At 42.4% G+C, this 15,530-nt stretch overlaps 1 non-coding gene and 1 pseudogene across 1 annotated transcript; one reads left to right on the top strand and one right to left on the bottom strand.

The window, feature by feature from the left end:
- Nucleotides 1–1,702: 1,702 nt before the first annotated feature.
- LOC112676221 (U6 spliceosomal RNA) lies at nt 1,703–1,809 on the top strand. Its single transcript, XR_003146391.1, has one exon. It is a non-coding gene; the product is annotated as a U6 spliceosomal RNA (small nuclear RNA).
- Nucleotides 1,810–10,005: 8,196 nt separating this feature from the next.
- LOC112676137 (ETS translocation variant 5-like) lies at nt 10,006–14,023 on the bottom strand (annotated as a pseudogene).
- Between the last annotated feature and the right edge of the window lie 1,507 nt (nt 14,024–15,530).

Below are 15,530 nucleotides of genomic sequence, written 5' to 3' on the forward strand. Positions count from 1 at the left end.
CAGAGTGGAAGACAAAGGAGTGAGAGGCTCTGGGGATTAAGGAACCCCAGCAAGGTCCTACTTAGTCTTTAGGTCTACCTCCTTCAGTCTCCACAGTGTTTATAAGAGCTACTCTTCTTAAGCCAGTAATTCACCCATTTAACAACTGTTAAAACCTTTGTGCTGGGAAGGTAGGAATACAGTAGTGTGGAATAGAACAGATTCTCAAAGCTTTCTCCAATTCACCTGGTCTTAATCATATACCAACTAGGATTTGCTTAGGGATTTTGCTTATTGTAACCATGGGAAAATCGATATGATATTTAATTTAACGTGTCAACTTGACTAAGCCACTTGGGTTGCTCAGATATTTGGGCAAATACCATTCGGGTTTTTCTACGAAGGTATTTTTGGATGAGATTAACATTTGAATCTGAAGACAGAGTAAAGAAGATTCCCTTTCTTGCCGTGGGCAGGTCTCATCCAATTAAATTCTGACTAAAACAAAAAGGTAATAGGTAATTTTTAAGAGCCTATTATCTTCTCTGTGTTTTTCTCTTATACTGCTGTGGTATAGTGACAGACAAAATTTGCATATAGGTACTAATAGCAAGTCTTTCAATATTTATAGACTATAATAGGATTCATCTTATGTTCAAAAGGAGTCCCAGATTCCAACTTTCTTGGGCATTTATTAAAGAGCAGGAGGGGACTTGGGTAGGGAGAAGAAGAAATGGAATAGGATTTAGGATAATTGCAAAGCCGAAGGTAAGGGGAAGTGAAGAGGAAGCCTGTGGTGTTTATTTCTCCCTTCTTTCCCTTCTTCATTGAGGGCCTCCTCCTTCTTCCTGTCCCCTACACCACACCCTCACATGTGTCTGTGTGGCCTCTTGAGTATTTTGCGTTGGTAAGCCCAAGCAGCAGCATGTTGAGGGAAGATGGGTCCTTATGGTCCCTGGCTACCTATCTGAAACAAGTGGTTCTATTTCCAAATGGTTATATCTAGGCCTATATAAGACACCAATAATGCAGATTTTTTTTTTATTTTTTAATTTATTTATGATAGTCACAGAGAGAGAGAGAGAGAGAGGCAGAGACATTGGCAGAGGGAGAAGCAGGCTCCATGCACCGGGAGCCCGACGTGGGATTTGATCCTGGGTCTCCAGGATCGCGCCTTGGGCCAAAGGCAGGCACCAAACCGCTGCGCCACCCAGGGATCCCAATAATGAAGATTTATTATGTGTATTATTAGCATTCAACAAAATCTTGTTCTCTTTTTCCAAATACACAGACTATTTTTCTCTGCTGCCCTTGCAAGTGGGCAGGGTCATGTGACTATTATGACTAACAATATGTGGGCAAAAGTGACAAATCATTTCTGGGCTGTGGCAGTGTAAAGCTGTTTGCAATTCTCAAGTCTCTGCTGCCCTATCAGTGCCATAGGGAAGGTGCCTTGGGTTGAACTGGAAGAGCTAAAACATGGGCTCTGAAGTAGACCGTGTTTCTGCGTCACCATAGAAGACTGGGTAGGAAGAGGGAAGGGAGGGAAATCCTGGTGAGCCACCCAGACCTACAACAAATTTTGTATGAGCAAGAAATAAACCTTGATTGTACTAAACAACCAAGATTTTTGGAGCTGCTCATTATCACAGCATAAATGAGACTATCCTGCCAGATATAATTATGAAAACTGGGGCCTGTGTATTTAAGAAAGCACAGACTTCTGCTTGATTCAGCAGCACATACACTAAAATTGGACTGATACAGAAAAGATTAGCAGGGCTCCTGCACAAGGATGACACACAAATTCGTGAAGCACCCCATATTTAAAAAACAAAAACAAAAACACAGACTTTATTTTATTTCTGGGGAATGGAAGGTATTGAGTCAAGATTTTTTTTTTAACATTTTATTTATTTATTTGACAGAACAAAAGCAGGGGAAGCAGCCAGCAGAAGGAGAGGGAGAAGCAGACTCCCCGCTGAGCAAGGAGCCCTAGGATCATGACCCTGAGCTGAAGGCAGACACTTAACCTACTGAGCCACCCAGGCACCCCGAGTCAAGACTTTAAAAATCTTTATGTATATTGGTAGTGGCAATAAGAATATCCTAGATCCTAGTGAAATAAAATGGTGGCCGATAATAAAACCTCTGGGTATCTTTGAATTGAACCATTGGTTTTTTTCATCTCCAAAAATATACTGGCCTCTGATAAATTTATGTAATTTAAATGGCTTTTTTGGAGAGTACTTAAGCTTACTATAATCGATAACCTATTTCTTATTCCCTGGAAACCAGAGTGTCTCTTTTTTTTTTTTAATTTTTTTTTTTTTATTTATTTATGATAGTCACAGAGAGAGAGAGAGAGGCAGAGACACAGGCAGAGGGAGAAGCAGGCTCCATGCACCGGGAGCCCGACGTGGGATTCGATCCCGGGTCTCCAGGATCGCGCCCTGGGCCAAAGGCAGGCGCCAAACCGCTGCGCCACCCAGGGATCCCCAGAGTGTCTCTTTATGTTGGCAAACCTACCAACTCCCTGAAGATAAAAGATTCTTGTATAGCAGGGGCAAGAGGACAGCATTAATGTTGGAGTCAGTTGAACCTGGGTTTGAATGCTTGCTCCACAATTTCTCTTTGGGACGGTGGACAGTTACATGACCTCTCTAAGTTGTTTCCTCTTCTGCCAAACGGGGATAAAAATGCCTATTTGGGGGGCATCTGGCTGGCTCAGTTGATAGAACATGTGGCTCTTGATCTCTGTCATAAATTCAGGCCCAACATATTAGGTGTAGAGATTAACTTTTTAAAAATGCCTATTTTGTAAGATTATTTTGAGGACAATAAATTACTTAAGTAATGAAAACCTCTAACAGTGGGGCACTTGGGTGGTTCAGTTGGCTAAGTGTCTGCCTTCCGCTCAGGTCATAATCCCAGGGTTGGAGGATCCAGCCCTGTGCAGGGCTCGCTGAGCACCAGAGTCTGCTTATCCCTCTCACTCTGCCCCTCCCTGCTCAAATAAATAAATAAAATCTTTAAAAAAAGAAAAAAGAAAAAAAGAAAGAAAACCTCTAACAGTATCTGGCACAATGTAGGAAATAGATGAAAGGTAACTATATAAGATCCATTTCTGTTTACACTTAAAGAAAACAAATATCAAAGGGGGAAAAGCTTTACCTTTCAAAAAAGAATTCTCTCTCTCTCTCCACACACACACACACACACACACACACACATATATAAAGAATTTATTTATTTATTCATGAGAAACACAGAAAGAGGCAGAGACATAGACAGAGGGAGAAGCAGGCTCCATGCAGGGAGCCCAACGTGGGGACTCGATCCCAGGACTCCAGGATCATGCCCTGGGCAGAAGGCAGGCACTTAAACCGCTGAGCCACCCAGGCTGCCCTCTTTGTATATTTAAGTAAAATTCTGCCTAACAAGTGTATTTCAAAAAAATATAAGAACTGCTTAATTTGCAATTAGCAAAGGACAATGTGGCTTTTGGAAAATTTTACTTTAAGATTTAGAAGTCCGGAATTTAGAGGCACCTGGGTGGCTCAGTGATTGAATGTCGGCCTTCAGCTCAGGTCATGATCCTGGGGTCCTGGGATTGAGTCCTACATCAGGCTCCACACAGAGAGCCTGCTTCTCCCTCTGCCTCTGTCTCTGCTTCTCTCTCTCTCTGTGTGTCTCTCATGAATAAATAAATAAAATCTTAAAAAAAAAAAAATAGAAGTCCAGAATTTAGCTTTACATTATTGGGCTCAATATGTTTACTTTGTGGTTCTTGGTTTTTAGTATGCTAACTTACCATCAAAGCAATAATCTGTTTAAAAGATATTAACACAGTCTTCCCATGTATTCCAAATTATCTCAATATGTAGATTGGGAAATGGTTTCCTACTGATATGAATCTATGAATATATCACCTAATTTGGTTTCCCAATTAGTAAGTGTTTGCACCTATAAATTGTTATTAAATTCATCAAGAATATCTGGGAGGTGCAAGGTTTAATACTCCCCTCCCCCAGGTAGCCTCAATAGTCTCACACACAAGCACATAAACACAGTGGTCATAAAACAACCTTACTAGTTGTTTTTTTTTGTTTGTTTGTTTGTTTTTTACGATTTATTTATTTATTTATTTATTTATTAATGATAGACAGAGAGAGAGAGAGAGAGAGGCAGAGACACAGGAGGAGGGAGAAGCAGGCTCCATGCCGGGAGCCCGACGCGGGACTCGATACCGGGATTCCAGGATCACGCCCTGGGCCAAAGGCAGGGGCTAAACCGCTGAGCTACCCAGGGATCCCCCGCCCCCTTTTTTTTTTAAAGATTGTTATTTATTCATGAGAGAGAGAGAGAGAGACAGGCAGAGGGAGAAGCAGGCTCCACACAGGGAGCCCCACATGGGACTCGATCCCGGGACTCCAGGATCATGCCCTGGGCCAAAGGCAGGCACCAAACTGCTGAGCCAACCAGGGATCCCCCTCAGGGATCCCCCTTACTAGTTTTTTAACAGAAAATATGCCAAAATGAAAATACCCTTGAGTATTACCATCTTTTTTTTTTTTTTTTAAGATTTTATTTATTTATTCATGAGAGACAGAGAGAGATGCAGAGACATAGGCAGAGTGAGAAGCAGGCTCCCAATGGGGAACCCGATGCGGGACTCCATCCCAGGACTACCGGATCACGACCTGAGCCAAAGGCAGATGCTCAATCACTGAGCCACTTAGGCGTCCTGAGTATTACCCTCTTTAAAGGAATCACTTTGAGAAGCTGTTTAGCTATTGAAGAGTATTATGATTTCTCAACAGCTTTTTGTGATCCCAACAGCTTTTTGTGACTTCAGAAGCTGGTACATTCTTTCCTATATCCCTGATCATAATAAGGGAAAAGAAGCCTAGCTGAGGACAAAGCACGAGCTGACACCCCACAAATGACACCACTCCCCCCAGGAGAGATGAGTGTGACATTCCTCAGGCACTCTTGGCTGCCCTAAAAACCAAGGGAAAGGAAAAACAAATAGTTAGGGGCACCTGGGTAGCTCAGTGGTTGAGTGTCTGCCTTCTGCTCAGGTCCTGATCCTAGGGTCCTGGGATCAAGTCCCACATCGGGCTCCCCACAAGGAGCCTGCTTCTCCCTCTGCCTGTGTCTCTGCCTCTCTGTATATCTCTCATGAATAAATAAATAAAATCTTTAAAAAAAAATAGTTAACTTATAGAGATTGTAGTCCTCTAGACATGAGTCTACCTCAGTTTACAAAATGCCTTAGTGATTTACAAGAAAAAAAGCATTCTTAACAATAACCTAACTTCCAGAAGGAAACTCCCATTTATCTTAATGTTAATGCTTATTAGAGGGAAAAACAACTCTACAGTGGCAAGGCCTCTAATATCTTGTAGGTCCTCCTTAGCACACAAAAAATCTTAAAATCTCCCTTTTCCCCTACCCCCAACTTCCAAGTACATTAGCTATCCCTTACAATCCCAGTGCAGCAGTTTTTTCTGCCCATGGGTACTGTCCCCATGCTTTAGTAAAACCACCATTTTGAACCAAAGATGTCTCAAGAATTCTTTCTTGGTTGTCAGCTCCAGACCTCACTCCACCTAACCTCACCTATATTCCAAAACTACATCAATAACAAATATGTCCTTTAAAAATAAATTTGATTTTTTTTTGAAAGACTAAAAGTTACCTAGGACCAATTCTGGTGAATTAAATGATCAGGATAGTAAAATCTTCTTTGCTAAAAGATGAGATATGACAATAAGATACTATGACTCACAGTCTGACTTGGAATTAATGGCACAACTTTGGAACAAAAGCATATACTTATTCCAGAATTTTTTCATTTTATTTTTTATTTTATTTTTTTTCCAGAACTAAAAAAAAAAAAAAAAAAAAAACTTATTCCAGAATTTAAAGGACAAGATTAATTTGGGTATGTGCAAATGCCCACAAATACCCACAATGTGCTGCAAAAGCCACTAAGTAATTTTAATTTCAGGGGCACCTGGGTGGCTCAGTTGGGTAAGTGACTTCAGCTCTGATCATGATCTCAGAGTCCTGGAATTGAGCCCTGAGTTGGGCTCCCTGTTCAGTGGGGAGCCTGCTTGTCCCTTTCTCTCTGCCCCTCCCCATGCTCATTCTCTCTCCCTCTCTCAAGTAAATAAATAAAATCTTTCTTTTAAAAAGTAGTTTTGGGGATCCCTAGAGGGCTCAGCGGTTTAGCACCGCCTTTAGCCAGAGAGTGATCCTGGAGTCCGGGGATTGAGTCCCACATCAGGCTCCCTGCATAGAGCCTGCTTCTCCCCTTTGCCTGTGTCTCTGCCTCTCTTTCTCTATTTCTCTCTCTTTCTCTGTCTGTCTCTCATGAATAAATAAATAAAGTCTATTAAAAAAAAAGTAGTTTTTATGGGACGTCTGGGTGGCTCAGTCTGTTAAGCACCTGCCTTTGGCTCAGGTCATGATCCTGGGGTCCTGTGATCAGGTTGCTTCAGGCTCCCTGCTCAGTGGGGAATCTGCTTCTCCCTCTCCCCTGATTGTGTACGCTCTCTCTCTCTCTCTGAAATAAATAAAATCTTTAAAAATAAATAAGCAGTTTTTTTTTTAAGATTTTATTTATTTATTCATAGAGACAGAGAGAGAGAGAGGCAGAGACACAGGCAGAGGGAGAAGCAGGCATCATACAGAGAGCCTGACATGGGACTCGATCCAGGGTCTCCAGGATCAAGCCCTGGGCTGCAGGCGGCGCTAAACCGCTGTGCCACCAGGGCTGCCCAAGCAGTTTTTGTTTCATACTTTCTTGAACAGTAGGAGTTACATTATCTCTCCTGCTTCTGGCTGCCAGGCCACGAAGCAGCAAGAACAAATAAATGCCTTTACCTCCTAAATGGAGAGGAGAAAAAAGGCAGAGTAGAAAATGTATTCAAAGAAATAATGGCTGAAAAATTCCTGTATTTGGGAAAAATCTAGAGATTCAGAAAGCTTAGCGACTTATAAAGAAGATAAATCCAATGAAATCCACACCAAGACAAATCATAGTCAAACTTCGAGACATTAACGACCACCCCCCCCACCCCATACACCGCGCCCCCAGCCAAAAAAAAATCTCAAAAGTAGCCAAAGAGGGGAAAATTTCAAAGAGAAATACCACGTTACCTATAGGGTAAAAACAATGTGAATGATGGCGGATTTCTCATTGTTCTCATTGAAACCATGTGGACCAGAAGGAAGTGGGAAGACAGAAAGAAAAGAACTATTGACCCAGAATTCCTCATCTGGTGAAAATAATCTTCAGGAATGAAGGGAAAGGGGATTGTGGTTTTCAAATATAGGGTACAACAGCCAATCTGGGAGTTTTTTTCTTTGGAAGTTGAGGGTAAAGAGTAGGATCAGGAGATGAACTTTGGGGAAGCAGGGAGTATATAGGGGAGTTCCCCAACACTTGGGGAATTGATCTAAAGTTTTAGAGAGGGCTTGGAGAATAAGAAAAGCTTGGAGTATCTTGAAAAGTTCTTTGTAAACCCCCTAATACAAGGATACTCTTATCAGGCTGGATGCTCCAAGGTCTCAGAGGTTATTTCCCAGGGGCCACTTAATGGCCAGTCTTTCCTTAGCAAAGTACAGAGTTTGTATATCCCAAGCCTGCTGGGCTGATCCTTTATTTGAAATAGAGGAATCAAATGCCATGTGTGGACTTTGGATCTTGATGTGAGAAAAGCCACTGTAGGTCTCTCCTTTTCACCATCATCCTAGTTGTGTGTGGTTGACTGTTCCTTGCCATGTCTCCTCACAAGACTTTCAGAATGGAGTGATTCCTGGCCAAGAAACAAAAGCAGAATCATCCCATTCCCCAGCGGATTCAGATGAAAACTGGTAATAAAATCAGGTACAACTCCAAGAGGAGGCGCTGGAGAAGAAATGAGCTGGGTCTATGAGGCATTGCACATCATAAGATAGCAAACATAACTGGCACACGTATTTAAGCTTCATGGAGATCACATGTTCCTTTCCTAACACTAAGGAATCACCCTTCCTACCTGGCCAATAGATGTCTTATTAAGGAAATTATTTTCTCTGTTACTATGCCTTCTATACCAGTAGGTTGGTTCAGTAATAAATGTGAGACCTTTCAGCTGAAAAAAAAGAAAAGAAAAAAAGCCACTGTAAAACAAAACAACCTTTGTCTTTTAACAGCTTATTATGGTATAATTGACATACAATAAATTGCATATACTCAAATTGTACTGTTTGACAAATTTTGATATATGCATACATCTATGAACCATCACCACAATCAAAATAATGACCATATTTGTCAGCCCCAAGAGTTTCTTTTTTTCCCTCTGGAATCCCTTCCCCTGACCTATCTATTCTCCTTATCCCTTGGCCTATCTGTTCTCCTTATCCCAGCTGATCACTTATCTCCTATTACTAAGTTTGTATTCTTTATAATTTTATATAAATTTTATATAAAACATATATTAAGTTTGTATTCTTTAGAATTTTATATAATATGTACTCTTTTGTCTGGCTTCTTTCAGCATAATCACTTTGAGATTCATCTATTTTATTACTCCAGGGCTAGTGTATTTCTTTTTATTGCTGGATAGTATTCCATTGTATTGATATATCTCAATTTATTTTTACTTCAATTTTTTCATCACCTGTTGATAAGCATTTTGGATTGTTTCCAGTTTGGGGATTAAGGTGCCATGAACATCTGTATACATGTGGTTTCATTATTCTGGATTAAATACCTAAGAGTGAAATAGCTGTGTCATATGGTAGGTATATAGTTAACTTTTAAACTAAAACTAAATGATAGAATCTTAATGTAAAACCTAAAATTATAGAACGTCTTGAAGAAAACATAGGGGAACATCTTTGTGATTTTGGGTTAGGCAAAAATTTTTTGGATATAACAACAAAACATGATCCAGATTCATAGAAGGAAAAAAATGAGAAATTAAATTTCTTCAAAAGTAAGCAATACATGGGGGGAGAGGAGATTAAAAAAAAGTAAGAACTGTGCTCTTTGCAAAACACTGTTATGGGAATGAAAAGGCATGCCACAGACTGGGAGACAATCTTTATAAATCATACATCTGATAAAGGATTTACTTCCATAATATATAAGGGATTCTCAAGACTCAGTGATAAGAAAACAGATAACTCAATTTTTTAAATAGGCAGAAGATTTGAATAGACCAAAAATATATGAATGCCAAATAAGCACATGAAAAGATGCTCAGCATCATTAAACATTAGGAAAATGTAAATTAAGACCCAGTGAACTATTACTACACACCTATTACAGTGTTTAAAATATAAAGGACTGACAATACCAATTACTACAAGGATATACCTAGAACTCTCATAAACTGGTGGGAATATAAAATGGTACAAGCCCTTTGGGAGACAGTTTGTCAGGTTTTATCATGAAATTTTGACTTTGAAATATCTTCAAACTTACATAACAGTTTTAAGAATCATCCAAAGAACTTTCATATAATCCTTCAACTAAATTCCCCCATAGTCAACATTCTACATTTGACTTATCATAATCCCTCCTTCTATTTTCCAAATTATTTGGGAGCTAATTGCATATTCCTATTACCCCTTAAGACTACAGTGGAAATTTCCTATTAACAAGGACATTTCTCTAAATGAGAAATAAACAGTATAAACATTAAAATCAAGAAATGAACACTAATACAATACTGTTATCTAATCCACAGACACCATCATCTCCTCAAATCTTGCTGATTGCTTTTTTTTTTTTTTAAGATTTTATTTATTTGACACAGAGAGAGAGAGCACAGCAGGCAAAGTGGCAGGCAGAGGGAGAGGGAGAAGCAGGCCTTCCGCTGAGCAGGGACCCTGATGTGGAGCTGAATCCCAGGACCCTGAGATCATGACCTGAGCCGAAGGCAGATGCTTAACCGACTGAGCCACATGGGCCCCCGTGATTGTTTTGATTCCATCATTTATATGTCCATAACCCAATACAGATTTTTTTTTTAAACTGAAAGCAAACTTCTTTATTGTACACAGTACAGAATATGACGCAGCTTGGCAGGATGCATACGGCCCTGAGCAGGGGAAAGTATTTCAAATCAACTGGCAGGTTAAAGCCTTTCTGCACTGTAGACTTTCCACACTCTGGAAAAGAAGCAAAAACAAAACAAAACAAAACAAAACCCCAAAACCATCCGGGAGGTGCATGAGTCCAATGGGAATGCAACGGTGATGCGCCATCCTGTGTCCTGTACCAGCACAGGTCCCGTGGTTACAGCAGGGGAAGGGGGGAGCTCAGGCTACAGAGGGTTATTTTCAAACTTGCTAAGACAGCATAAATCCATCAAAAAAAGAAAACCCAAACCAGGATAAGAAAGAAAAAAAACAAATCCTATACAGCATTTACAACAAATAGATCTCTAGCCAGCTGGGGATAAAATATGCATCTATATATAGACTATGTTTAGGTTAGAGAGCTATAAATATGGTCGGGAAAGAGTCCTTTGTTTTTTTTTTTTTTTTTTTTTTTTTTGGAAAGAGTCCTTTGATTAGAGTACAATGCTAATTAAGGCCCAAGCTAGAGGTTCAATACCTTGGCGGGCTAATTAGCTTCCAATAGAGGAAAACCTCATGTTTTCATAGCTATAAAACGTACCCCTCAGCCCTATGAACCTCTTCACAGATGTGCCGCTGCTGGTCAAAGGGGGGGCTGGTGAAGACTGTAACGCACCCCCCTTGAGAGGCAAACAATTCAAAGCAGGTTTCTTCCCCTCACCGAGTCAGCATTGTCTTGTGCACATGAAGACCAGCAGTCAGGGTTAACTTGCCAAGTGCTGCGGGGAGCACGGAATCCTATCAGCGGAGCAATCCTATCAGCGGAGTGGGCAGCAAGGCATTACCACTTCTAAGGACTTCTCCATTTTGAGGCCAACTTTCACATAGCTTTAGCTGGGTGGTTTAAAACTTTTCTGATATAATACAGTAATCATAGTAAACTTTTTTTTTTTTTTTTAAGGTGGCAGGAAACTCAAATGCTAGCACTGTTTTACCTGTCAGGGTCACATGTACATCTCAAACCCTATTGAATCATATGCAGGGTTGAAAGTCCAAGAATTGAAGAAGAAAAAAAAAAAAGGAAACGAAACAAATGTATGAAATGGAAATTGTCATCAGTCATGCCCGGGGAGAAATCCCCAGGGTTCCCGCCAGGTGGCCAGGTTTTGAATGGACATGACATGTATTATGTACATATGCTTTCCAGAGAGAGCATGTTAGAAAACACAAGGAACTATACACATAGAATCAAGTGGTGTGTCTGGGCTGCCCTGCACACCTCAAAAATGTACAACTCAGGTGCAAATGTTCCATCAGGCTGTCTGGTGCAGAAAGCACAAAGCAGGCAATAGAATGGGCTTGTGCACGGCTAAGGGGGCACCCCCAGCAAAGCCCCTTTCAAGCTGCAGCGTCATCAGCTGGCACTGCCCTGCTTAGGACGCAGTGCACAGTTACCAAAAGGTTTGTGTGTTGGCTTTTTTTTTTTTTTTTTTTTGCTTTAAATACCAAAACTACAAAAATCAGTTTATAAACTGGTTTTCCAAAACAACCACCAAAACAAAACAATCCCCCGAATCAAAGCAAAACAAAATACTGTCATAAGTGTAAATCACCCTTCTAAAATGAAAGCCATCCACACACACAGCTGTGTGACTGGGAAGAGAAAGGGGGCTTGTTCTACTTGGTGACCACATGGCTAGAAGGTTCCCAAGAGTCGCAATGGTTTAGTATTTGAGAACCATGGAGTGGGGAACAGCTGTTCTGACTTTCCCCCCTTCTTTCTAGACCGAGGGGAAACATCGCAGCTCGAGCTAGAAGAGCTCTCCCAATTTGAAGATAGACTTTTTAACCCTTCACGGTCTGAGCCTTCCCAGCTTCTTAGCCTACTATTCTATGGGTCTGTCATTTCTGTTTCAATAAATTATGCAAATCAGAGCCCTTCTATGTAAAGGCAATTAGTAGCCCACGATCAATGCAGATTGTCACACACTCTGTCCTGGTTTGTGGGCACTACCCTGAACAAGGTATTGCTTTGCATATATATTGTCCATGGGAAGGAGGCTCCACCGCAATCTCTCCCCAGAAACCTTGTCAGGATCAGAAGCCGAGGCACCAGCCTTTTGGTGGTTTCTCTGCCCCTTCCCTGTTCCCACTCCCCAGCCAAGGTATCTGTCTTTGAGGGTGCCAATCCAGAGACGGCTTGGGTTCTCCAGATAATACTCAAAGGGCAAACTTTAGGAACAGCCAAAAACACAAACAAAACCACTGCCCTCGTTTGCCTGAATGGGAACTGCTAGCTCTATCTAGGGTTTGGCCGCTCAGCCACTCGGACACTTAGTAAGCAAAGCCCTCGGCGTAGGCGAGGCTGCCGCAGCGGTCCAGGTCCAGGAGGTAGGCCGGGTTGTCTTCAAAGTGGGTCAGGGGCAGGGTATCCTCCTTGGTGAGGTGACACTCGGACTCTGCTTTCAGGAACGGACGCTGGTTGTCAGGGAAGACCATGGAGAAGAGGGCATCCGGGTCACACACAAACTTATAGACTATCACTCCCCGGCCACCTTCTGCATGATGCCCTTTTCATAGTAATAGCGTAGAGAATGGCTGAGCTTGTCATAGTTCATGGCTGGCCGGTTCTTTTGGATGCCCCAATGCCGAGCAACCTCCTCAGGTTCTATCAGCTTAAACTCCATGCCACGGCCCGTCCAGGCAATGAAGTGGGCATTGGCTGGGTCATCCAGCAGAGTAACCAGGAACTGCCACAGCTGAAGAGAACCTTGCCTCTGGTAAGGGGGCCCCTCCGGGTACATGGTGGGCTCTTGCTTGACTTTGCCTTCCAGTCTCTCAGGAACAACACAAGTGTAGTCAAAGTGCAACCGGGGATCTTTTTCATATGAAAAACCTTCATGGCTGCTGGAGAAATACCCCCCTCTGATATAGGACAACTGGCAGTTGGGCACTTCTGAATTAACATAGTAATCCCGGGGCTCCTGCTTGATTCCCATTGGTGACTGGAACCCATGTGTTGGGGGGCCTGGCATGCCTGGGACCCCATGTTCATAGAGTAGATCATGGTATTCTTGTTTGAATCTCTGAGGGGGTGGGGGAGTTGCAGGGACAATGGATTCTGACATTTGCCGGTGGTAATTGGGGCGATTATCTCCAGGAACTCCTGACTGAGGAGGGAAGGGGTGGCAGGGTTCAGACAGTTGTCTCTGAAATCTCTGTTCTGAGGGATACTGGTTTTCAGGCATCATCTTTGGCATCTGCAGGGGCTGATGTGGTGGCCAGGGGACCGCAAAGGTTTGCTGCTGTGGTCCAGGTTCCGGAAGCGAGTGGGGGGGAGGGCAGGGCCTGGTACTGGGCCAGCCGCGGGGGCGTGCGCAGGGTGGTGGGCACACTTGGCTGGGGCAGGGGTTAATGGCTTGAACCCGGAGAGAGGCTTCCTATCATAGGCACAATAGCTGTAGAGGCACTTTTCTCCATAGTTAGCGCCTAGAGCCTGCTCATGGCTACAGGATGACAGCTCCGAGGAGAGGCTGTGCAGCTCCCGTTTGATCTTGGTTGGAAGTGGGGCACGAAGCACCAAGTTATCAGACTGGAAATCTGGGACAAACTGTTCATCATCAGGAACTTGTGCTTCAGCTAGCCAAGCCTCTTGAAGTTGACTGAGATCCTGAAACAACTCTTCAGAATCATGGGCCAGATCTGTGTCCAAAACTTCCTCTTTCTGTCAATCACAGGCCGCCCTCGACATTTCTCTGATGGAGATTTCCCTGGGACCATAAAAGGGACTTGCTGATCATAAAACCCATCCATGGTGCTTCCAGCGCCTCGAATATCACTTTGAAAGGTTTCAGCATTGAGTAATTTCTGGGGGGAGAGGGGTCCTCCTGAGGCAGCCGCTCTCCTCCGGTTGCAGTGGCCCCGGGGCGCAGGCGAGCTCACACACGTGTGCACCGGGCCTGGGCGCCTGGGAGAATGGCTGGGCCGAACCCCCAATACAGATTCTAATTTAAGACAAATGTTGAATTTTGAATACAGATGGGTATTAAATGATATTGAACAATTGTTACATTTTTTAAGCTATTATATCTGTGAAAAGTTTTTGCCTATTAGAGATAGATACTTAAGTATTTACCGAAAAAAAATGATGTTTGAGATTCTTTGAGATTCTTCCCTAGGGAGGTAGGGTGGAGGGTGAGAAATGAAATAAGACTGGCAAGATCTCTATAACTGTCGAAGTTGGATAATGAGTATAGGAGGATTTATTTATTTGTATTTATTTATTTGTTTATTTTTAAGTAGGCTCCATGCCCAATGTGGGGCTTCAACTCACCACCCTGAGATCCGGAGTCAGATACTCTACTGACTAAGCCACCCAGGCACTCCAAGTACTGAGGGTTTATTATAATTTATATATATGTATATATTTATATATATTTATATATATTTATATATAATATTTCTTCTACTTTGATATACGTTTCAAATTTTCTGTAGTTTTTAAATAAACGGCAATGGAAGGACGCCTGGGTAGCTCAGCGATTAAGTGTCTGCCCTCCACTCAGGGTGTGATGTCGTTCCGGTGGTAGAGACCTGCATCAGTCTCCCTGCGAGGAGCCTGCTTCTCCCTCTGCCTATGTCTCTGCCTCTCTGTGTGTGTGTCTGTCTCTCATGTATAAATAAATAAATCTTTAAAAAAAAAACAAACCCTAGATCTAAAGCCAAATCAGCAACCCTCTCTGGTCCCCTCCCTCTTGGGGAGCTTTGTACTACTGTGCAATAGACGTTGTTTTGCTGCCCACCACTCTTCATCTGGTCTACGTCTTCATTCTTCCAAGTGGTGTGACCAAGGTGGGGCACTGAAGGAGAGGAAATCCTGTTACACTACATTTCCATGAAGAGAATTATGTTCCATGCCCAGTTTACTTAGTGTGAATTTAGGAGGTCTTTGTTATAATCCTGCCTCAGAGCATACTTTTTTTTCTTTTTTAAAAAATTTTATTTATTTACTCACGAAAGACACAGAGAGGGGGGCAGGCTCCATGCAGAGAGCCCGACGCAGGACTTGATCCTGCGACTCCAGGATCACACCCTGGGCCAAAGGCAGACGCTCAACCGCTGAGCCACCCAGGCGTCCCCAAGCATACTTTTCAAGTGACATTTCCTTCATCTATCTTTCCAACCCCTATACTGTGTGCTAAGTTATAATCACTTAAGTCACTTGCTGCCATCTATTCATTCAGTTCTGGCCCAAATAACACAAATATCTGGCCCAGGTAATGTGATAACACAAGTGCACTTGTTTGACCCAAGGCCTCTTCAAACCATTTTCTTTTGCTTTCGCTGGGATCCATTCTTTTTACAGTGATCTCTATCTAGGTGAACGGTGCTACTCTGCCCACATTGGCCCAAGCTAGTGAAGTGGAATTTGGGGTTCCTTTTCTCTCGACTTCCACATCATGTAG

The sequence above is a fragment of the Canis lupus genome, chromosome 30 (genome assembly GCF_003254725.2).
Source record: "Canis lupus dingo isolate Sandy chromosome 30, ASM325472v2, whole genome shotgun sequence".
NCBI lineage: Eukaryota > Metazoa > Chordata > Mammalia > Carnivora > Canidae > Canis > Canis lupus.